This window comes from Engraulis encrasicolus, chromosome 16, assembly GCF_034702125.1.
Source record: "Engraulis encrasicolus isolate BLACKSEA-1 chromosome 16, IST_EnEncr_1.0, whole genome shotgun sequence".
NCBI classification, from domain to species: domain Eukaryota; kingdom Metazoa; phylum Chordata; class Actinopteri; order Clupeiformes; family Engraulidae; genus Engraulis; species Engraulis encrasicolus.
The window spans coordinates 16,616,764-16,642,836 of NC_085872.1; the positions used below are offsets into that span (position 1 = coordinate 16,616,764).

The following is a 26,073-nucleotide window of genomic DNA, read 5'->3' on the forward strand; positions in this document are numbered from 1 at the left end:
GCTCTATGGGTGGTAAGTAGGATAACTATTTTGTCACTGTGTGTCCCTTAAAGGGGCATTCCACCGGTGGAGACATGAATATGTTACTGAAAGTGGGTCATATGTATAGTGGAATAGTAACATACATTTCTAATTTGGTGCCTTCTTGGCCAAGAAAAGGCAGAAAATGACTTTTTAGTGCTTGTGGATTTGTGACAACAATCCCCATAATGCACTGCAATGCTCAAGTTCCACAGGCCACACCCAGGTATTTGGGATTCTGTGTATCATCCCTCCCTCAGCTTGCAGGCAGTGTTGCCAGATTGGGCTGTTTCCCGCCCAATTGGGCTGCTTAGGATGGTCGTGTGCGGGTAAAAATGGCATTTAGCAGAAAAACCCGCCCAATTTTAGCCATAGAAATCAATAGAATTGGGCGGGATTTTGAGCATTTTTTGGGCTGGAAATCATCATTCGCATCTGGCAACCCTGCTTGCAGGTGCATCACAGTGGGACAGACATCACTGGAAAGGAGAAGCTGGAGCACACTGCAGCTTAGTTTTCAAGACTTTATTTTGTGCACACACGCGACCAACGTTTCTGTGTTGCTACACCTTCTTCAGAGTCAAACGATAGCAAGAGAGAGACACATTTCAAGACTTGACATTCACAGGTGATCCTACTTGGTTTGGCTAAATTGGTCTGCTCTCATTGCAGGTAATTGACCCCACCCCCCAACACCAGGACAAGATTGTAGACAATTAGACAGCTTGCCAACTTCCCAAAACAAAATAAAAAAGTGAAAAAAACAATACACAAAGAACATTGTCAATAAAACCACAGCTACAATTATTAGAAGACCACAGCCGCGATGCTGGAACAATTTGTTACAGAGAGCAAGACATATTGTGTTCCTCATTTATGCCCTGAGGCTCCACTGAATTTAGAGTATGAATCCAAAATGCCTTTCCACAAAGCCTCTCTGTCTAATTGTCTGCAATCTTGTCCTGGTGTTGGGGGGTGGGGTCAATTACCTGCAATGAGATGAGACCAATTTAGCCAAACCAAGTGGGATCACCTGTGAATGTCAAGTCCTGAAATGTGTGTCTCTCTCTTGCTATCATTTGACTCTGAAGAAGGTGTAGCAACACCGAAACGTTGGTCGGGTGTGTGCACAAAATTAAGTCTTGAAAACTATGCAGTGTGCTCCAGCTTCTCCTTTCCAGCTATGCCAGTGACTTACTGGCAGTGTTGCCAGATGAGGCTGATGATTTCCAGTCCAAAAAATGCTCAAAACCCGCCTGAAAGCACTAAATCCCGCCCAATTCTATTGATGTCGATGGGAAAGATTGGGCGAGTTTTCCTGTAAAATGCCATTTTTACCCGAAGACGGCCATCCCAAGCAGCCCAATTGGGTGGGAAACAGCCCAATCTGGCAACACTGCTTACTGGAGCCTCAATGCCAGTGATTTCAAAAGCACCGGGACACTGATCTGTGATAGGTCTGTTAGAGCATTAGGTCCAACCCCCTATGGGCGGGGTTGAAAAGGTGGGAAAAGGCTTGTAGTCTCAACAGAAATCCACCTCTCTTACACTTCCTATGTCGATGATGCAAAATGACCATTTTTACATCATTGACATAGGAAGTGTTAAGAGATGAATGTGGATTTCTCCAATCTCAGGGAGAATTGAGAGTTTTTTGAAAGACCATTCAAAAGTATGACTGGGTGTCTATCAATGGAAAGCCTAATGCAAAATGGGTGGAGTGTCCCTTTAATAAACTGAATTAAGATGGAAAATGTTGTAAATGATGGGGAACTTTGAATTAAAACTTAATTTTCTTTTTTATAACTTGTCTAGCCCCTATTTATCGCGTGAACAAGACTGATAGGAACTTTTACAACGCAGTGCTTTTCACAAGCATCAGATGTTGATTCAATATTGAAGTTGTGGTTGATCCTTTTAGTCTTTCTGTTTTCTTGAACTGGCAGTGAGAAGAAAGGTGGCAGAGAGACCAGGTGGTGCTGCTCTTGAGGTCTCCACACTAACTCAAAGTAAGTTTTCTTTACTGGTAAACACAGACAATGAGCGGAAGCAAAACTTACACTGCCATAGTTGGCCAACTCCCCTTCAGCCTTTTATCTTTTTGCAGTCAATATAATTTATGCTGAAATACATTCTTTTAAATGTCCCCATAATGAAGACGAAACTGCTTTTGTTCAACATGGAATGAGATTCAAAAAATGTTTTTATGTCTGTTACTAAGTTAAATCTCATCTAAGCAAAACTTTCAATTCTGTATGCACTGTTTTTTTTTTTTTTTAAATGTCTTAACCTTGTTTGAATTTCTAACCTTGTTCTCAATTGCTCACCTTGTTTTTTTATAGGCCTATCATTCTTATTGTGCACTTTATTTTTACATCTATTTTAATCATTTCTATTTTTTTTAATTCAAACTTGTATTTCTCCATTACAGTGGTAGAGGCTGTGAGTAGGAATGTGGAGCACAGGGCCACAGGTCATGACGACTGTAAGTTTCTAAAGCCTACATATGCCACACATGTTTTAAGAGCACCAAGCCTGTTGTATTTGAGCATTTCACTGTGTGTATTTTTTTCACAGTATCTACTATTAATTGGAGGGACATCGCCAATAATCCTGAAGATACCGGTAAGATGACACACACACACTATAACTTACTAATCATTTTTTCCCTTTCTTTTTTTGTGGTATCAAAGTCTTCTTCTGTGCATTTTCAGAAACCGATGAAGAACAACTAGATGAAGACCAATTAGAAAACCCTCGTGAATGTAAGTACGGTAAATAAACAGAGGCATCACAGTCAGTACTTTACATTCCATTACAAGCTTGTAAGCAGTTCAAAAATGACACGAGAACCTGTAAGAGAAACCTTTAAAATCTGCCTTGGTTATCTTTTTCCATTTCATTTCTTTAGTAGCCACCACCCAGAAATCCCAGGATATTACAGGGGGAGATCAACAACGTAAGCAGTGTGTAATATTTTATTCATATCGATTCGAGATGCTGTCCCTGTTGCTAAACTCTATCCCCATCCCACCTCCACAGATCAAACGCGTGCAGCAGCCCCCACTGCATGTACAGGTATGGTCAGGTTTCTGTTGTCTGAAATAGTGTTGAGTTTGTCTTAATAGGCTATGTCAATTCTACCTGCATGCACATTTTCATCTTTTCTGTAGCAGTGGAGCGATATCTCATGGAGCAGGTGGGGGAACTCCACCAAAAAGTTGATCACATCATTACCCTACTCCAAAAAGACCGTCCGGGAGCGGCCAGAGAAGCCCCAGTCATTTTACCAATGCTGCCACTGCAGACAGTTGAGGATCTTCAAGGATTCGACACACGTTTGCAAAATGACGGGTCCTTCAGGACTAAAGTGGTAATTCTCATCCACGACTCACAAATGCAAACGACGAAAATGTTATCGCCAGACATGCAGCAGGTCTTGAAACTGAGGTGTTGGGTTTATTTCATTTTACAGATAAGTAAACTGTCGCTGGCTGGAGGGAGGACAGTGAAGGAGACAGTGTGGAGGGTATGTGCCAAGGTCATCCACCAAAACCTGGCCACCCAGCTTAATTGGTGTGGCAGGGGAGAAAAGACGGGCCTCCAATCGACGCCCACCCACCACGCTCTTCTCAGTAAGTCTGCGCTTAACCAATGACTAGCATCCCGTCATTTATCCATTTCCCTATGGCCTGAAACAACAATATGCCCCAATTCGAGTATATTGTCCTGAAATTATTCTTTTTTTATTCTTAATGTACCTTAAGCCTGGGCCTATAGGCATACATTTTTTAAAAACAGTTTGAATAGGTCTTTACTTCCACTTGAGTGTTTGATAAGATCAGATCAGATGAGATAAACTAAGATAATATCTGTTTGCACAGAAATTCACTTCAACACTTCAAAACTCACAGATTAAAAGCCAAAAAACTCACAGAATAAAAGTCAAGAGCACCCAAGTGTAGGCCTACTCCTGGCCTAGGCCTACTTGTAGGCCTACGCTACCTGTCGGGTAGGCCAACAGCAGGGGTCCCCAAACTAAGGCCCGGGGGTCGGATGCGGCCCACCAAGCCCCTTTGACCGGCCCTCCACCTCTCTGCACCTCACCATTTTAACTGGCCCAAAGAAGCAATCCTTAGAAAAATATAATGATAAAACATATATTTCAAATATTTTATTTTGTTTATCAACAGGCGTTCCTACAGTTTACTTTTCACTACCCAAGTGTGAAACACCAGAAGATTCTTGTCTTGATAGTTGCTCTCTCTGTAATAGCCTATAATATTTCACTGTAATATAAACAGGCCTAGCATTTCTATTACATCACTCATAAACTGTCAATCACCATATATTCTCTCCCCCCCACCCCCCTGTCTCTCTCTCTCTCTCTGTAGGCGCAGTGTTGGCCAACCCAGTGGGGAGCGGCACAGAGGCCGAGGTGGAGACCGCCTTGAAGAATTGGTTGCGGCTCAGCGCAGACCGCAATGGTGGACGGAAAAGGCGCCAGACCTAATAATTTACCCATTTTTTGTTTTAGCCTACAGTTTTATAATTTAAATAAAATTGTCCGTAAAATTAGAATGAACTGTCTCTTCTCATTGGTAAACAGGGGGAAATGCCAGGCATGAATGATTGACCAGAAGACCTCACATAAGGCGGAATTCCACTGCAGCGGTGAGAACATTCAGACGTCTTTTTTGTTTATGGAAAGAGCTGATTTTCTGGCATGCTGGTTTCACAGCTGCAACCTAAAATCAGCTGTTCCTCGAGACGTCTGGATGCTTTCTCGCGCAGATGGGGTACGTCGAGTAGGTCGTAATTAAATCGGGTAAATGTTGGCTCATGGGTGGATATATGGCGGCTAAACGTCGGCGAGATGCATGTAAATAAATGCATCGGCAAGATGTCTTTGAAAGAGCGGAAGCTCATCGGCCAGATGCTGGGCAGACGTAGGCAACGGCCATAATTAAATTAACGTTGGCAAATGAGCGGTCATATGGCGGCTAAACGCTGGTGAGATGCATGTAATAATGCGTCGGCAAGATGTCTTTGAAACAGCGGTAGCTCATCGGTCAGATGCTGGGCAGACGTCGGGGTAGCCAATGCATCGGTAAAATGTAGGCATTTCATCGGACGCCGCTCTTTTGCCGCACGTCTGCCCAGCATCTTGCCGATGAGCAAACGCTCTTCTATAGACGTCTTGTCGATGTATTTTACATCGGAAAAAATACATCTTGCCGACTGTCTGGGATGCAAATAAGACGCGAGAAAAAAAGTTAAAATTAAATCCAATGCCTGCGGTGCCAATTCATTGCACACCAGATGGCACCAGTGAGAACTGAGGCTTCAAGAAAGGCTTCGAAAGCTCTAACCTTTTTGCATGAAAGCCTCATTGGTTCAGGAAGCCTCATTTCGCCATCACTACGTGTGGGATTTGGCGGAGCTAAGCAAGATGGTAGCGTCTGACGAGCTAGCAGTTTTTAGTGAAATATATAGCAAATTACGGTGAAATGGCAAAACGTATGATGTCCAGGGATGATGTGCTAGGGGTATTGTTTGCGGATCCAGATTCTGAGGCGGAATTTATGCCTTCAGATGATGACATGTCCTTCAGTGATCTGAGTACTCCTGGCTCGCCTACGGCAGAGTCTGTGGCTGATCAATGTAATGCACAAGCATGACCAAACACTCCCGACATCGAAAATGATGTTGGCCCAAATACCCCTAATGGTAGTGGTAATGTTGATGTACGTGTGGAGGTTGGGGGACGTGGTGGTAGTGGCAGTGCGCGCGGCGTAAACCGGGCTGGTGAAGGGCTTGGCGCTAGGACCTTTTACCGCAGCCACGCTGTGCCTGCTCGTGGGGAGGTTTTGCAGGATGGTAGCGATGCGAGTGGAGGAGCTGTTGGGGCGGGTGGAAGAGGTAAACGGGGTCGGAGTATGACTCGAGGGAGTAGTCGTGTTAGAGAGGATGGGGCTTCTTTCACCCGTGAGAGGCGGCCAGTGGGCATGAAGGCTAAAAGGGGAGGGAGAGGTGGTTCTTACGCAGCCCCTGCTCCACCCGGAGCAGGCGGCTGTAGGAGAGGGAGAGGGAGTAGGGGCTTTACCTCTGCTACAGCCACCACGGCTCCGCTTCTAGTAGAAGCTGACAATGAGGGATGGGAGCTACTGGGCAATGTGGGCGAGACGCGTAATGGTAATTGGATAAAAGGTTTTGACGAACCGATTGGATACAAGGGTGAAAAAGTGAACGATTCGGCCCTAGATTTCCTGTCACTGTTTCTAGACGACGAATTTTGGAATGCGCGTACAGTCCAAACAAACAGATATGCGCAGCAATTTTTAGCCTCCCATGAGCTCCTGCCAAGTTCTAGGTTTCATGGCTGGTATGACGTGACAGTCCCGGAGATGAAAGCCTTTATCGCTCTCCACTTGAGCATGGGTCTGGTGGAGAAGCACGAGATTACAGATTACTGGGGAGAAATTGAGACAACACAAACACCTGGGTTTGGAAAAGTAATGTCAAGAAATAGATTCCAAATTATTTTGTCTTTCCTCCACTTCACCAACAACGAAAATTACATTGAGAGGGGGCAGCCAGGCTATGACCGAATTTTCAAGGTGCAGCCAATTATAGACATCGTTATCCCAAAATTCTCAGCTGTGTATGGGCCACGCAAACAGCTGTCATTGGACGAGATGACAATTGCTTTCAAGGGGAGGTCAACTCTGAAGCTGTACAGCCCCAACAAGCCAGACAAATGGGGCACATAGGGTAGGGTGGGGCAAAACGCCCCCCTTAAGGAAAACTTAACTTTTCTCTAAGCAGAAGAATCCCATAGGTTCAGTTTTTGTCAAAGTTTTTGGTGGCAGTGACATCATTAATAAACCATCAAGGAAAATGTTCCAAGTTAATAGTTTGTTTATATTTTAACAAAAACAAAATTTTGTGTGAGGGGGGCGTTTTACCCCACCAGTGGGGCAAAACGCCCCCAGGGGTGGGGTAAAATGCCCCCCTTTGTTACCAACCTGTTTGCTTCATGTCTCATTACCAAAGTGACCAGAGTATTACTTTTAACCTCTGGAAATAAAAGACCAGTAATATTTCAACAGTGCATACACAATATTAAGGATCAATATATGCATTACAAAATATTAAAATAAATTAATTAATCTGAGCGGTCAAATGTAAAATACCAGGCTAAATTTAGGATGAATAAATATATAGATGAATGAAAATAAATATATATATATATATATAATACATATATATATATATATATGCATTAATGGGCTATTATACAATAGCAATTAGCTCGGCTTAATGCCTATGAACCACACCTGGGAGGATGTCAGGTCAAAATCCTCCCTCCCACTCTGGTCATATTGCTTAAATAAATTCAAATTCATAACAAATATGGGAAAAAATACAAATGTAAAATAGGCAAGTTTAGGTATTTTTATTAGTCTCCAGAACCATAAGATACATGACACATAACACCAACAGAAAACACACTGCCCCTGACCCATCAACCCACCACCCCGCCGCCACCGCCCCACACACACACACTTAGTCCCCCTTTCCTTCAACCATACCAACCACGCCTTCACTCTGTAATAAATATAAATTCCATCCAATTTACATAAAAATAATAAAAACAAGGATACATTCATGTCGGCATAGATCAATAAATAAATAAATAAATAACTAAATAAATAAATACATAGATTAATTAATACATTAATAACTAAATAAATAAATATAAATAGATATAATAGTTAATATTACAATAGTATTTATATAAATAGATATACATACGTAGATAATAAATTCATTTAGAGAGAGGGAGGGAGGGAGGGAGAGAGAGAGAGAGAGAGAGGGAGAGAGAGAGAGAGACTGACCTACAGACAGACAGACAGACAACCTTCATTCCATACAACGTTCGCATACAAATTCCCCTCCCACCTCATTGGAACATTCGGTGAGAGCCCATTTCTGGCACCCCTCACATCTTATCCAATCCCCCCCACTAATCGAAAACAGCTCAGAACAGTATAGGCATTCAGCATCAGCATCCTCATTCTGATTGCTTGGCTTCATAGCGTTTTTAGTTTTATTCCTAACCTTTTTTGGGACGGCTTTGTTTTGGCGTTCGGTAGCCTTCTCTTCCAAAACCCTCTTGTAAGGGGAAGAGGTGAGGACTGCTGACGCTTCACTGGCCCTCTTCCTAGGCCTCTTTGTCTGTATCCGTGGCCTGGGGGACAGCTCCTCAATAATGGAGAGAGCCTCTCCTTTAAAAACAAATAAGAATTATTTAATACACATACAAACACAAAGCACAGTAACTCTGACGTTAAAAGAGAATATAATAATAATACTTTAAAAATCTTACCATGGACTGGCCTCTGCTGTGTTGTACCAGGTTGTGGGCGGGCACTGAGGACCACAGAAGACGTACTGGGCCCTGTCAAAAACACATTTCACAAGTTAGTGATGATGATGATGATGAGTATGATGATGGGGCCTGTCAAGAATATGCAAGTGCGCACACACGGACACCATGTAATGACAATGGTGATGGTGGTGATGATGATGATGATGATGATGAGTATGAGTATGATGATGAAGATTAATATGGTAAAATGATGGGGATGAGGTTCAATTTACTGATTAGTTAGAAAGGTTTTCTTACCATCCTGGACTGGCCTCTGCTGTGTTGTACCAGGTTGTGGGCGGACACTGTGGACCACAGAGGACGTACTGGGCCCTGTCAAAACACACACACACACACACACACACACACACACACACACACACACACACACACACACACACACACACACACAGGATGCAATGCATATGATGATGATAATGATGGTAATGATGCCCATTTAAGTGAATATAGTAAATAGTTTTCTTACCATCCTGGACTGGCCTCTGCTGTGTTGTACCAGGTTGTGGGCGGGCACTGAGGACCACAGAAGCCGTACTGGGCCCTGTCAAAAACACACACATTTCACAAGTTAGTGATGATGATGATGATGATGATGGGTTCACAAGGAGTAGGCCTACTAGTGATATTATTTATAGTTTCTTACCAGCACTCATCTCCTCCGCGATTTCCCTGTTGTCTGGATTTGGCTCCTCAGTGACTTCTGCCCCCTCAAAGTCCTCTTCTGTGAAGATGGTTCTATTCACAGGCCGTAATCCAGTGGCCTGGAACCCCTTCTGGCCCTTCCCAACACTGGCTGAGGTAGAATATGCCTCATTGAATAAGCCACACACCTGGTAGATGTCAACTCTCTGCCCTGGGTGGCACGTCATCCATCTGTCTGCTGCTGCGTTATAATTGGATTTTAGGGACTTAAAAAAGGTCCGATCCAAGGGTTGCATCTTGTGGCTGCTGTGGGGGGGGATGGTGATCATTACTATACCGTTATCCCTGGCAAAAAGCACTGCCTCCAAGGTCTTGTGGGAGTGGTGCCCATCAAGTATGAGGATGTGAGGCCTCTGGGGGGTGCATCCAATGGTGGTCTGGAAGTGTTTGAGCCACTCAATGAAGACAGTGCTGTCCATCCACCCTGAGTCGGTCACGGTACCAATTGACCCAGGAGGAGCCCCTACCATGAGACGGTCACTCATGCGCTTCCTTGGGAAGATGAAGAGTGGGGGAACGAACTGCCCAGCGGCATTCATTCCATATGCTGCTGTGACTGTAAATCCCCTCTCCCCACTTGTCAATCGTCCCACTTGCCTCTTTCCTTTTGTGCCAATTATTTTGTGTGGTTTCTGAACATTTTGAACACCCACCCCGGTCCTGGCAGAAGATGGACTTCCAGAAAGGCAAATGACGCGGAGTGGCAAAAGCCAGGAGTCCCTGGAAGCGACTTCGCTGACTACCATCCTGTCCCCCAGGACCATCACCAGAATCGGGACATGGAACGTGAGGACCATGAGCGATTTAGGGAAGGCAGCTCAAGTGGCTGCAGAAATGAGAAAATACAGGATGTCCATCCTAGGAATTAGTGAGGCAAGATGGACTGGCATAGGACAGGTCAGACTGACAACAGGGGAACTGGTGATCTACTCGGGAAATGAGGGAGACGGAGCACCGCACACACATGGAGTGGCCTTCATGCTCTCGAAGACAGCCCAGAGAGCGCTTACTGGATGGGAAGCCCATGGACCACGCATCGTAACAGCATCCTTCAAGACCAAAAATAGGAGAATTAGCATGAACATCCTACAGTGCTACGCTCCAACCAACGACAGTACAGAGGAGAACAAGGACGAATTCTATGACCGAATACAAGCCATTTTAGCAAGACTGCCAGACCGAGACATCACAATCCTCATGGGGGACCTCAATGCGAAGATCGGCAGTGACAACACAGGCTACGAGGAAGTGATGGGAAAGCAGGGCTTAGGTGAGATAAATGACAATGGAGAGAGATTCGTCAACCTGTGTGCCACAGGAAACCTGGTCATTGGCGGCAGCATCTTCTCTCATCGTAAAATACATAAAGCAACCTGGGTATCACCGGACTTATCCACTGAAAACCAAATTGATCATGTGTGCATCTCACGCAAGTTCAGAAGATCCCTTCAAGATGTGTGCGCCAAGAGAGGAGCGGATGTTGCCTCTGACCACCACCTTGTCTTGGCCCGTCTTAAACTGAAACTGAAGAAGACCTGGACAGGAAAAGCAGGACAACGCCAGAAGTATAACACAACACTCCTCAAGGAACCAGCCAAGCAGGAAGAGTTCAGACTTGCCCTCAGCAACAAGTACCAGGTTTTGCAGGAGTTGCAGGGAGAAGCATCTATTGACAAGAGCTGGAAAACAATAAAGGACACTATGACCGAAACATGCCAAGAAGTGTTAGGCAATAGGAAGTCGAACCACAAGGAATGGATATCAGTAGAAACCCTGGAGAAAATCCAAATCCGTCGAGAGAGAAAGGCAGTTTTTAACAACAGCCGAACCAGAGCAGAGAAGATTAAAGCACAGGAAGCATACCGTGAGGCAAACAGGTCTGCTAAAACAAGCATCAAGGTAGATAAACAAAAGTTCATCGACTCAGTGGCAGCCGAGGCAGAAGAAGCAGCTCAACAAGGCAATATGAGAGCACTATACAATACTACAAGGAAGCAATCCGGAAAATTTAGTAGACCAGAGAGACCTGTGAAAGACAAGCAAGGGAACAATATAGCAGGAGAAGAAGGTCAACGGAGGAGATGGTTAGAACACTTTGAAGAGCTGTTAAATAGACCCACACCCCAGAACCCACCGGAAATTCTTCCTTCATCCAGCGACCTTCCTATAGACTGCAATGAACCCACCAAGGACGAAATCTACAAGGCCATTAGACAGCTGAAGGGGGGGAAAGCAGCAGGACCTGACAACATTCCTGCTGAGGCTCTGAAAGTAGATGTAGAAACCACAACAAACCTACTTCAACCACTCTTCAAGACTAGAATGGGCACTCGGTAGAGCGCAAACCTTCGCCTACGCCACTTATTTTTTTCAGGCCATCTTCAGAGTGTGGGGCATAACATTCTCCAAATTTTGGTATTAGTTTCATTTAAATCGGACCAGAATATCGTAATATTACATATTTGGCCCAGTCTTGACCTCTTACTCAATTCCGCATGCACACGTTGTTCTGGCATGTAGTGCTTGGCAAAGAAAAACGTTTTTGACCTTTTCGTGACCTTGACCTTTGACCCAATCACTCCCAAAAAGTAATTGATTGTTCCTTGAGTCATGACCAATCATCCCAGTAAATTTCATAAAAATCGGCTGAATTTACGTTTTTGACCTTTTCGTGACCTTGACCTTTGCCCCAATCACTCCCAAAAAGTAATCGATTGTTCTTTGGGTCATGACCAATCATCCCAGTAAATTTCATATAAATCGGCTCAATTTACGTTTTTGACCTTTTCGTGACCTTGACCTTTGACCTTTGACCCAATCACTCCCAAAAAGTAATTGATTGTTCCTTGGGTCATGACCAATCATCCCTCTAAATTTCATAAAAATCGGCTCAATTTACTTTTTTGATCTTGACCTTGACCTTTGACCCAATCACTCTCAAAAACGAATCGATTGTTCCTTGGGTCATGACCAATCCTCCCACTAAATTTCATAAAAATCGGCTCAGTTCTGTCTGAGTTATACGAAGTACAAACAAACATTTTGACCTTGACCTTTGACCTTTGACCCAATCACTCCCAAAAACTAATCGATTGTTCCTTGGGTCATGACCAATCATCCCACTAAATTTCATAAAAATCGGCTCAGTTTTGTCCGAGTTATACGAAGTACATACAAACATATTAACAAATAAATAAATAAATACACGGCGGTCAAAACATAACCTTCGCCGACTTTGTCTTGGCGAAGGTAAAAATCTGGGAAGAAGAAAGGATACCAACTGAATGGAAGGAAGGATACCTCATCAAGCTACCGAAGAAAGGAGACCTCAGCAATTGCAACAACTACCGAGGCATAACACTGCTATCAATTCCAAGCAAGGTATTCCACAGAATCATACTAAATAAAATCAAAGACTCATTAGATACACAGCTCCGTGACCAACAAGCCGGATTCAGAAAGGAACGATCTTGCACAGACCAAATTGCTACACTCAGAATCATTTTAGAGCAATCAGTGGAGTGGAATTCACCCCTATACATCAACTTCGTCGACTATGAGAAGGCATTCGACAGCGTGCACAGAGGGACCCTATGGAAGTTGCTTAGGCATTATGGAATTCCAAGCAAAATCACTAACATCAAAAATTCCTACGAAGACATGACATGCAGAGTAATAGTTCATGGCCAAGGACAACACCTCACTGAAGCCTTCCAAGTTAGAACAGGGGTTAGACAGGGATGCCTGCTGTCACCCATTCTGTTCCTGCTGGTAATGGACTGGGTGATGAAGACCTCGATAGACGGACGACGAAATGGGATACAATGGACTCTGTGGAAACAACTGGACGACCTGGACTTTGCTGACGACCTTGCACTACTCTCTCACAATCACCAGCAAATGCAGGATAAGACCACTGCAGTAGCAGAGAACTCAGTAAGAGTAGGCCTTAACATCCACAAAGGAAAGACGAAGACCCTGAGAATCAACGCCAACAATCAAACACCTATCGACCTGGAGGGAGAAGCACTGGAAGAAGTGAATAATTTCACGTACCTGGGCAGCAACATGGACAAACTAGGAGGCACAGATGTTGATGTAAAAATGAGAATAGGCAAAGCACGAGTCGCTTTCAACCAGCTGAAGAACATCTGGAAGTCGAACAGTATAACCATCAACACCAAGACCAGACTCTTCAACTCCAATGTGAAGTCAGTTTTACTATACGGATCCGAAACATGGAGAACCACAGTGGCAACCACCAAGAAGACTCAGACATTCATCAACTACTGTCTTAGACATATTCTTTGCATGCACTGGCCAGAAACCATCAGCAATGAAGAGCTCTGGCACCGAACAGGTCAACAACCAGTTGATGAAGAAATAGTCAGGAGACGTTGGAGATGGATCGGCCACACTCTGCGAAAGCCAACCTCCAACACCACTAGGCAAGCCCTCACGTGGAACCCGCAAGGGAAGAGAAAGCAAGGAAGACCAAGAAACACATGGCGTCGTGATCTACAGGCAGACTACAAGAGCGCAGGCTACACCTGGGAACAACTGGAGAGACTTGCACAGGACAGAGATGCCTGGAGAAACCTTGTTGGTGGCCTATACCCCAGAAGGGGTAATAGGCGTAAGTAAGTAAGTAAGTACCTCGTCCATGTTCCACACACAGGTGGGCCCGACACTCTCTCCCAGCTTCTGTAGCTGCTCTTCATATATTGAGAAGAAGAGGTCCACTTTCGGCCTGTTAAACCCAACCATGCGCGACAAGCTCACACCCTCTGGTTGTCTGATGGACAGGGTTCCCTGACGTTTCAGAAAACCACTCAGCCAATCTTTCCCTGCCATCTTCTGTTCTCGATTAAAGGTGTGCTTGAGGCCTACCTTTTCGGCTAGATCAAAAGCCAGCCTTCTGACATCACCTGCCCTCAGACCAAACAAGGCCCTCTCCATTGTTTGAATGTGTCCCGTCAGCTGGACCTCAAAGGAGGCTGGGAAAACACTTTTGCGGCCTAATCTCTTCATGCCCGGCTCTAAAACATTTTTGTCCCTGTGCCGCCTCAGGGTCTTTGGGGGGATTCCAAATTGATGGGCTGCAGCTTTTAGGGCAGCTCCATCTTTGATGGCCTTGAGGGCATTTTGTAGGGCCCCCTCTGTGTAGCACCCACGGTTGCTTATTCTTTTATAATTCCGCATCTATGAGAAGAAAATAAAAAAGAGAGAATTGACATTTCCACGCTTGACCTATGGGTTAGATAATCATTTGTCATTCTTAACAAAACAACAAGAAACCTCTACATATAAAATGAAACATAAGCTTAGCCTATACAGGTAGACCTAGGTACAGACATGTAGGTCTAGCTTAATATAATGAAATAGATTTCAGATATAGGCATCATTTTTCTGGTTCACCCAAACGCCTGAGCTAACTGTGCTAACTCTGCTAGCATATTTAACATACCCGAGGTAAATATTTTAGGTTTTGCTCAAATATTCAGATTTTACCATCTGTTTATACTAGGGGTGGGCATAGATTAATTTTTTTAATCTAGATTAATCTCACTGTAATTATGAAATTAATCTAGATTAATCTAGATTAATCTATATCAAAATGGCTCATTCAGAATAGGCACACTAGCGAAATAATGCCGTAAAAAACCTTGGGGTTTCTTAAAACAGATGGCGCATTAGACCAGAGCTCATCTTTTTTTTCCAAAATGCATCTCATCTTCAAAAAATGGTCATGTTCATACTTGGTGATGTTAACAAAAACCACTGCAATATGTGTAAAGTGTGTCCAATATGTTAGAAAGCATTTACAGTTATAAGATACTGAAATTTCAAAATTAACAGCTATAAGTTGTAGAGGCAAATACAGATAAATCTATCAAACATTTAGGCTATTTAAACAAAATTACCTCAACAATTCAGCATTTCTAATGGAGAGAGAGAGAGAGAGAGAGAGAGAGAGAGAGAGAGAGAGAGAGAGAGAGAGAGAGAGAGAGAATCTGCCACTGATGGTAAAAAGAGCAGCGGCTCCTTTAAGAGAGGGAGGAGCTCTGCGCGCAGTAGGCAGTAGCGCAGCCCTCAGCACTCAGCAGAGCCAGGCTAGCTATCCAGATCCTACAGCACTGGCACACGGCGATTTGGCCTAAACCTGACAGCTCTTCTCAGTTAGAACACCAGAGGAGTTACAACTCGAAATGAATTCAGTTTGCAAAAAAAAAATTAAGCGCGACAACCGCGAGGATTAGGCTATTAGGTAGGCTACCGTTTGACATGAGAATATCTCACTGAGTCGCAAATGTGCGCGATTGCAACACAAACATTCAGTGAGAGTAGATATTAAAATTTTCAGTTTGACAATCTTCAAAATGCATATCACACAGAATGTTTTACAATTATGGCACAGGCAAGATTTCTGGAAGATGTTTAGGCTATGTGTCCCATGCAATGCGTGAGGAAATGTAGGCGATGTCGGGCTGGTAACCTACTCACACACAATAATGTCTCTCTATGCTTCACCTCAAACAATAATGTCTTTTTAGTCTACCACTTATGAAAAAGCACTCAAACAACACCTACCACGGCAGAGGGATTAATGTTTACAGCATGTAAACACTTCATATTTAGTAAGTTTGCTGAAGCAACAGGTGGAGATGAGAAACGACTGGAGCGCAGTCTGAAAGCGTCTGTCAATTACACGCTAGGGTGACGTGCATACCCAAACTCCAAACCTATTTGAGAATAGATTAACGTGCGATATTTTCTTTATCGCGCGACAAGAGTCTCACATTATCGCAGCACGTTAACGTCGATAACGGCCCACCACTAGTTTATACACAATGACATGTAAAAAAAACGATTTCTTGGACAGGGCTGTTATTATATTAATATTTTGATAGAGGGAAACTATGCCCCCTGGGGGCGTTTTGCCCCTCTGCATAGGGGGCCATTTGCCCCACAACCGATGGTTTTTCAAAAAATGGTTTAGTTATTAAAATATAACTGTATTCGTTATAAACAGTATATGCTCTAAATCTACAGACTTCACTATTCTTCTATCATACATTACTGAGATATACTGCTTAACTATATTTTCATAAACACTTGTTTACTTGCATCTGAAAATTACATCACTTACCATGTAAATCGTCTCTCTTCAAAATACGTCGCTTCGGCCGTCTTGTCTGGATAATTTGTTTATCCCCGTTGTCAACGTAATGCATAGCAACAGTGAAAATGTATATTGGCGACCTCTAGTGGTTATTTAGGGAAAACAGATGGGGGGCGTATTGCCCCACTCTACCCTAAGTCTCCACCCCTTCCGGGCGGCTTGTGGGGCTGGGAACGCAAAAACTTTTGACTGGGCTGTAATGGACTGATCAAAGCTATTTTCCGATCCACCTCGCATTTCCCTGTCGATCACACATATGCTGTGCCTCAGAATTAATAACAACCAATGGTGTGCTTGTTGACTCAAGCGATTTTTGAGTTGTGTGTGTGGAAAAATATGTAATTATTTGGACTACACAACAGACGTCGCATGTCCGACGTGCAGCCACTTAAAGCCGCGGTGCAGCGGTAGGGTTGGCTGTGCCTCAGTTCCAGAGATGTATAACGAAGTAAAAGTAATGAAGTACTGTACTTAAAGGGACACTCCACCCATTTTGCATTAGGCTTTCCATTGCTAGACACCCAGTCATACTTTTGAATGGTCTTGCAAAAATCTCTCAATTCCCCCTGAGATAGGAGAAATCCGCATTCATCTCTTAACACTTCCTATAGGAAGTGTAAGAGAAGTGGATTTCTGTTGAGACTACAAGCCTTTTTCCCACCTTTTCAATGCTCTAACAGACCTATCACAGATCAGTGTCCCAGTGCTTTTGAAATCACTGGCATTGAGGCTCCAGTAAGCAGTGTTGCCAGATTGGGCTGTTTCCCACCCAATTGGGCTGCTTGGGATGGCCGTCTGCGGGTAAAAATGGCATTTTACAGGAAAACTCGCCCAATCTTTCCCATCGACATTTAGTGCTTCCTGGCGGGTTTTGAGCATTTTTTGGGCTGGAAATCATCAGCCTCATCTGGCAACACTGCCAGTAAGTCACTGGCATAGCTGGAAAGGAGAAGCTGGAGCACACTGCAGCTTAGTTTTCAAGACTTTATTTTGTAGTCCATGAGCCAGACCAATGATCGCAATCGAAAGGGTGGGCAAAGTCTTGTTGATATTTTATTATTGCTATATATGTCCAGTTTATGAATTGGATAACCTTTGCAAAACAGTAGCTTTATCATATTTATCATGCATTTCTTATTTCAACCATTTTACACTAAAAACGCCTAGGCTAATTTGCTAATATCTTGATAAATTGAACATAAAAATGACTGTGAGGTAAATATATTCATAGGAAAAGTTATTATACAAAATTCTTAGATAGGGCTCAAAGGGCACGTAACACATATTCCCCACTTAATTTAGTTCAGGCCCCCATTTTCACTGAATTTCATTTAAAAAATGAGGGTTTATTTCTCAACAGTGAAAATACTGGTAGATTGGGTAAAAAAAAATAAAACTTCTATGCCTCACCCCACAATTTTCCCAGTACATTACAATACAGGTGGGTTTTGTATTACAAGTTTCCTTAAAGTTATGTTTCATTATCCAAACAAAGTGTAATGTATTTAAATGTGAACTAATTTACATACACACCCGAATTTGATATGTAGACAAAGACCTATTGGATGAAGCAGAGACTACACTTTTTACACCGACTAAGGGTGTTTGGAGAGGACAAAGTCACTTTTTGTACCATGTTGTTGTTGAGAGTGTACTACACTATACAATCCAGTGGCATGCACATACATTTTTGGGGGCAGGTGCTCAACGTGGGGGCCGGGGGCATGTGGAACTTCCAGTTGCCTTGCTAGGTTAAAGCAGGAGTGGGGAGCTGGGGGGCTGCACTATGAACATAAATCAGGATTTCCCCCTGCAGTTTAGGCCTATATTGAAGGTGGGCACCTTCACAACAGACCCACCTCCACTAACTTATAATACATATACTTACCACAATAACTTAATTGTATTGCAAATTCAATTTCTAAGAGTTCTTTACAAAGCATGTCAAATTCCATGTGAAACTGCACAAGATTAAAATTACATCAGGGGCCGTAAATGGTGATGTTACAGTTACTGCTTCAGTGTCTGGTAATAAAAGTACAATTACTATGTGAAAATAAGTGTTGGTTTCCAGATTCATATGTTACGCTATTCTCACATTTTGATCATTCCACACATTACCAGAAACCCAGAGAAAACACATTATGTGGGTGCATGTTGGTGTGGCAGTGGCTGTGTGTCTGTGCCTGACGGAGTTGACTCTATGAGTCTGCTTGCATTTGTCTCCTGCTCAAATATCTACCTTCATCTGGCTGTCCCTGCTGGTAACTCTTTATTATATCGTCTTCGGCTGAGTTTCCCAAAAACACTTAAGTAGTAATAAGTATTACTTAAGTATGAGGCACCCTTTAGACAATATCAGGGATAGACATCAATTCAAGTTTATACAATACCTTTTCTTGTACATGCATAAACATAACACGTGTGAGGAAAAGGCCTATACACTTTTAGTGGTGATGTGTATATTCCTGATATACTGACCATGGGCCACCTCATACTTAAGTTCTATAACCTCCAGTAATTGCATTTGCTCAAATTACTGTAATTGAGTACCTTAATGAGTAACTTGTAATTTCCAAAGTAGTTATTAAAATGGGTGATTTTACTTTTACTCAAATTACAATTTGGCCCAAGTATTTTACTTACCGGTACATCAGTAAGTAACATGAGTACTGAGGAAGGCAAAATTGAAATAAAGGGGAAAATCTGTCAGACGTGAAGGGAAATTGTGTGTTATTACCATTTACCATAAATTATCTATTTTGGACTAATCTATTGGATGACTATCTAGGGCCTGCCGGCCCCATACCATTAGTCAGACAGCCCACAGACGGTACACAATAGAGTTGCAAGCGACTGGCTGAGAATAGTAGAGCACTCACCAGGGACTAGATCTGAGGGAGTAGCAACGCAGCCTGAAAACAGTTTTTAGAAGATATACAAGACTTATTATTTCTTTAACAAAACTTATTCATGAATTTAATCTCACAATTGGGAATTAAATGAAATCCACCGGACTATTTCCTTTGGTAGGCTTCCCAGCCTTTGAAATTGAAGGTCCCAGACCCAAACACAATGAAATCCAGACCCCTAAATTCAGAGTAATGGGCTGTTGTATCAATGAGCTGACCCTAGGCCTGCAACTTTGCCACACCAGGGCACACAGAATTTTGTTGTCACGATCGCCAGGTTATTGGAAGATGACTTGTGTATAGATAGACCGAGGTCACGAAGGGTGCTATTTAAGGAAAGCGATAGAAAGACAAACTCGAAGTAACTAACTTTTACTCAAAGTACATTTTTTAAAGTTAAAAAAAAAAAAAAACTTTTACTCAAGTAGATTTTTAAACAGGTAAGTTTACTTCTACTTTGAGTAGAATGTGAACCAAGTAATGATATTTTACTATTTTTACTTAATTACATTTTTTAGTATTATTTCCATCTCTGATGGCCTCCTTCTGCAAATGGGCCTGGCGACAATTCACTCTTGGCTGAAAACGCTCAACTACATTATAACAACATTGCTAACAATGCAGGAAGTCTTAGGTAACCGATTAAGACTTGCCATTACCATTTATTGACAATAAGGTTATAACAGAGGGACTGCGTTATGACGTTAAAGCCAGCTGGGGTACACCACATGACAGTTTTCTTGAACTACTTTGTACCCAGTGCGAGTACCACCAAGCCACCAGGTTATGTGATAGGGAATGTCTTAACATGAAATACAAATTTTCTAATGTAAGAGGGAGGAGGCAAGGGATACAATAGAAAAATAATGTAAAGTAAATACAAAAAAAAATCATAAAAACACAAAAGGACAGTGCAGGCCGTGGAAAGCTCAGAGCCTTAAAGCTCACGATGAGATCAGAGCTCTTTCAAACAGTTTTTCATAAGCTGGGACAGGACTTTCAGCTGTCCATGGATGTATTCATGAAGGATTTAGGTGCCAACTGTACATAGCATCGTCAAATACGTAGAACATAAATGCATCCCGCTACCAGCTTTTCTGCACTCAGCATGGATAGTGTGAATCAAGCAAACGTCCACCATGTGAGGACTGCCTCCTCATGCATGCTATGTTAGCCAACTATCAGGCTGGAATCTTGAGAGCAAGTCTTTAGCAGCATCCACAAATCCCAAGCCCACTTGACCATGGCTGGGCACACTATGAAAATGACCAGCTCAATACAGTGGATGCGGCAATCTCCAGCCCCTGAGGCAGTGCTACAACTGATGTCTTGCAAGTGCAGCCATCAATGTAAACTGCTGGATTGCCAATGTCTGAGAAGTACCTCAAAATGCACAACCCTCTAAAAACTTCAGACATGCATATATCAGCATGAAGAGGATAATCATGGTGACATATTTACAGATGCTTACTGGACTGAGTCAGAACTTCAGGACTGAAAAATAATGCTCTTTAGTTTATTTTAATGTTGTTAATGTGTATTTGTTCATGGTGTTTGTTCATGTTATTCTTGCTGTTGCAGGACAAGTTTCATGAAAAAAAGTGATTTCATATGTTGTCATTTTTATCACATTTTGTCATTCACATATTGCTTAGGTGATTCTATTAGGTCTATTGGTATGGTCTAACAACCTTTTTGGGTCTTGATTGAAGGGAAAGCATCCCTGAGGAAATGTAAGCACCCTGTGTGGTCAACAAACTGCATAATAACAAAGAACAACAATACAGTTTTCACATTTCCGTTTTACTGGTCCACCATTTCAAGGCATGATCTTTCACTAACTACCTCCTTGCAATGGTTATCATGTAAGGGTTAACGTTCGGCGAGAAGGTCGCTACCGTGGAATAGCAGCACGACAGAGAGAATCTTTAGACCCCGACGCGGAGCGGAGGGGTCTTGTTCTCTCTGAAGTGCTGCTATTCCACAAAGCGACCGACTCGCCGAAAGTTAACCCGCTTATTATATGGATATACTTAAATGATTCACACATGGCGGGGACATGTCTTTAGGCCTATTTAATGTGAAGTCTATTATAGTTTTTAATGTCAAAAGATTGTTGCTGCGCAAAACAAAACAGTGCTGTTGTGGAACACCGCTAACAGCTAGGTAGCCAGGACAACAGGTGTTGTCTATCACAGCAGCTGATTAGAGTCTTGTTGAAAAGTCGCTTTAGCAGTGAAGTCTTGTTGCCATTGACAGTGGTCTGTTATAGACCAACCCGTCCGTTATCGAAAAATAACAGACGTGCGAACGTTGGGGAGCCCCGTTGAAATGAATGGAGCATTCGACCGATGACGTCACAACCATATAATAAGCCATATTAATGTACAGCATATGGTTATCACATGTTAATATGTGTTTGTTCATTATGTTTTTTTTGGTGTTTCATATGTTGTCCTTTTTATCACATTTTGTCATTCACATATTGCTGAGGTGATTCTATTAGGCCTATGTGTGGTCTAAACAGCCCCTGTGGGGTCTTAATAGAAGGGAAAGCATCCCTGAGGTAATTCAAGCACCCTGTTTGGTCAACAAACTAAATAATAGCAATGAAACCACAATACCGATTTTCACATTTCTATTTTACTGGTCCACCAGTTCAACACATGATAACTACCAAAAAGCTACCTATTTGCAATGGTTATCATGCCAAATTGTTTACTTGAGATGTCCAAGAAGTAAAAAAAAAACTGATTAGAACTTGCCCACCCGTTCGATCTGTAACAAATTGTTCCAGCATCGCGGCTGTGGTCTTGTAATAATTGTAGCTGTGGTTTTATTGACAATGTTCTTTGTGTATTGTTTTTTTTTCTTCACTTTTTTATTTTGTTTTGGGAAGTTGGCAAGCTGTCTAATTGTCTACAATCTTGTCCTGGTGTTGGGGGGTGGGGTCAATTACCTGCAATGAGATCAGACCAATTTAGCCAGACCAAGTAGGATCACCTGTGAATGTCAAGTCTTGAAATGTGTGTCTCTCTCTTGCTATCATTTGACTCTGAAGAAGTGTAGCAACACAGAAACGTTGGTCGCGTGTGTGCACAAAATAAAGTCTTGAAAACTAAGCTGCAGTGTGCTCCAGCTTCTCCTTTCCAGTGATGTCTGTCCCACTGTGATTAGAGTGTGGCTCGGGCCGTATTTTTCTGTCCGAGCCCGGCCCTTAGCCGACAGAAAAGTGATCGACCCCGACCCGAGCCCGAGACTATTTAAAATGTTTGTGTCCGAACCCGTCCGAAGCCCGAGACCACTGTAATAACAACAGAACCTGTGCGCAAGCAAGATTTATGTGGGCTCCTCCATACTCAAAATAGCACGTGATAAATAGCCAAGATAGGCAAAGACGTTAGGATGAGGCAATTTGCAGTAGCCTAATTTAGTTACGCACGCATAGTAAGTAGCCTATAAACACACACACACACACACACACACACACACACACACACACACACACACACACACACACATGTGACAGCGCACCTTATGTTTCCTTCGGTTAGACCAAAGAAACTCAAGAGAAAGAACAATCTCTTGGCGGGGAATGCATTGGCCACGGTGTAGTACGGGGCAGAGTCATGAATAGAAAAGAGTTGTGTATATCCCATTGGCATACGTGGGCAAGGGGCGGGGTCTATTTTCCGTGTCATGGCTCCTCCCTGTAGACTTCAAGAAGTTCCATATCCGGAAGTGGGCCCCGTAGACTTTCGTTTGACTGTCGACACCTTTCTCGGTAAGTTGATAAATGGGAGAACAAATCGAAATGTTTTCTGTGTTTCAGTATCCGTTGTCTAAAGTATAGCCTTCAATTATGTAATTGCATGTGGTTTGCATGAAAATTGCGATGTCGATGTTAAAGACGAACGCTGTTTAGGAATGAATAACCACTTCTGGTAGCTTAAGTTAGCATAGTGGCTACGTTACAATCCTATACAATGCGCTACTATCTGTATCATAAACGACTGTGTTTTCTACTTCCCACATTCATATAACGCCATATTACCCGTGTACATTCGTGGTTTGATCTTCCCAGCTATTTGAATGCATGTAGCTGCATGTGGTTAGCGTAGCGAGTAAGCATTTACGTGTGGATGTGTTGGCTAGCTACAAAAATTACAATTGAGTCCCGAATATTAAAGTACTGAAGTTGATGACCCCAGGTATTTCAGAAACCGAGAAATATATATTTCTGTTGAGTAAACCATGGATGTTTGCTGAACAGTTGCTGAACAGTTTGCTGAACAGTTTTGAAGTTGGCTAGTCGAACTACTATGCACAGTCCGTAGCCAGATGTGCACCGCATTGACAATGCGCCGTATACCTGTATTTCTCCTTTTAGCTCTGTGAAATCAAATAGTTTCTGATTGATTTGAATGAGTGGTGGATTAATGTCTATTTTTTTTGTCTGCCAGTCTATCATTTTACTTCACTGATGACCCCTGAACAGATTGTCAGTGCCCTTCCCAACTTCATGTGTTTCTTTATTTCATTGCTCTTCCTCATACAGCTTGCCCCCACACTCACAGCTTGGTGTGTATATTATAACAATGTGTTTCTTTATTTCATTGCTCCAGGTGTGTCATGTTCACTCATCATTCACAGATATCCGGCCCTTCTTCATACAGCTTGCCCCCCTCCCCTCATTCACAGCTTGGTGTGTTGCTATCATTACTATGTGATTCCTTACTTCACTGATGACCCCTGAACTTCATGTGTTTCTTTATTTCATTGCTCCAGGTGTGTCATATTCACTCATCATTGACTGATGACCCCTGAACAGATTTCCGGCCCTTCTTCATACAGCTTGTCTTCCACCTTCACAGTCATGGTGTGTATATTGTTATTACAATGTGATTCTTCATTTCATTGCTCGTCTTCATGCAGCTTGCCCCCCTCCCCACATTCACAGCTTGGTGTGTTGTTATTATTACTATGTCATTCTTTACTTCACTGATTACCCCAGAACTTCATGTGTTTCTTTATTTCATTGCTCCAGGTGTGTCATATTCACTCATCATTGACTGATGACCCCTGAACAGATTGTCAGTGCCCTTCCCAACTTCATGTGTTTCTTTATGTCATTGCTCTTCCTCATACAGCTTGCCCCCACATTCACCGCTTGGTGTGTTGTTATTATTACTATGTGATTCTTTACTTCACTGATGACCCCTGAACAGATTGTCAGTGCCCTTCCTAACTTCATGTGTTTCTTTATTTCATTGCTCCAGCTGTGTCATATTCACTCATCATTGACTGATGACCCCTGAACAGATTTCTGGCCCTTCTTCATACACCTTGTCTTCCACCTTCACAGTCATGGTGTGTATATTGTTATTACAATGTGATTCTTCATTTCATTGCTCGTCTTCATACAGCTTGTCTCCCACCTTCATCTGGTTCTTCACTTAATTGCTCCAGGTGTACCATATTCACTGATAATGATATTTGTTGTTCATATACAGCAGCATAGACCCCTTTTATAGTTTTAATTTTCTGTCTATTTCAATGTTACACGTTGAGTATGACCGCTGCATGTCTGTGTTGTTGACAGGCACAACACTCAGAAGTGCTGTGAGTTGCATGACACCTGCAGAGGCTCCATACTACAGACTACTACTACTCGGTACTACAGAAACCGGATCACTTGACAAGCCTGTGTCCTGTTTTGGCCTTCCACACTCTGTAGGATTGCATAGGCTCCATTTCTTCTCCCACATCACCATTCCAAAACAACTCCAGATGTTTCGTTTGTATTATGGCCAGTTTCTTTACATCTGTTACACTACCTGTGTTTTGCACCCAAAACTGGACTGCTCTATCTGTTTCTTGTTTTTTATCATTATCACTTGCATTGCTGTAAATATGTTCCATTAGCTCAGTTTTGCAACTATGAAGTGTACAGTTTTGTTGTTGTATTACTGTTACGCTGAGCAAAAAGAAACCTCAAACCTTACTCTTAGGCCTATGTGAATTCTTCATGCGTGTCGTGCTCTGTCAACAGTTTGATGCTTACAAAGCATTCCAAGTGTCTGTATGATGTTCTACCATTATGCTATGCCTTCACACAGTTAATAACAAAAGGTATACAGTATTAAAAATGCATATTCACACTAGGTTATTGTCTAACTTGGCACCATAGCAGTGAGCATCCAGTGTATTTCTGTGTTCAAAACATACATAAATACATTAAAAAAAAAATTAATTGACCCACTCAAGTACTGGTTATACAGTTGTTGTCTTTTTTTAATTATAATTTATTTAGTCCACATGACAGATCCATGGCCCTGCTCCATGCCACTGATTCAGAGTCGTGTGTAGGGACTACACGTCTCTGCCCTGATCCTCTTCACTCTGCCTGCATGCAACGATGCATGTTTTTGGCAGGTCTGATGCAGCCTCATAAAGGCTAAAGCTGGCCTGCGTCTCACTGCTAGAGATCTATAGACATACAAGTGTATGTGATTAGTTTTTATCGAATTAATATTTGTAGTGTAAATAATGAACACAACGCTTTAACGATTACAGTCAGAAGCTACCAAGAAAGTTAGCATCTCATAGGTAAGTGGCGGGCTCCTGGCTAAGCTAATGGTGATTTCCCTCAAAACGTGATAAAAACACACCAGTTCTACGACAGTAGCGTGTAAACAACACAGTATTTTATATCACCTAGATGTACTAGACGAATTACCTAAAAAAATGGGATGGATCCCGTTTGTGTGCATATTTATTCAATGCTTACTGTAGAAAGG

The 26,073-nt window shown here is 42.6% G+C and overlaps 2 long non-coding RNA genes across 2 annotated transcripts; both read left to right on the forward strand.

The window, feature by feature from the left end:
• Positions 1-3,321: 3,321 nt before the first annotated feature.
• On the forward strand, positions 3,322-4,518 carry LOC134466339 (uncharacterized). The gene is made up of 3 exons (XR_010038275.1): positions 3,322-3,394; positions 3,497-3,656; positions 4,416-4,518. It is a non-coding gene; the product is annotated as an uncharacterized LOC134466339 (long non-coding RNA).
• A 19,212-nt stretch (positions 4,519-23,730) lies between these two features.
• LOC134466340 (uncharacterized) lies at positions 23,731-25,765 on the forward strand. The gene is made up of 3 exons (XR_010038276.1): positions 23,731-24,152; positions 24,553-24,643; positions 24,876-25,765. It is a non-coding gene; the product is annotated as an uncharacterized LOC134466340 (long non-coding RNA).
• Positions 25,766-26,073: the final 308 nt, after the last annotated feature.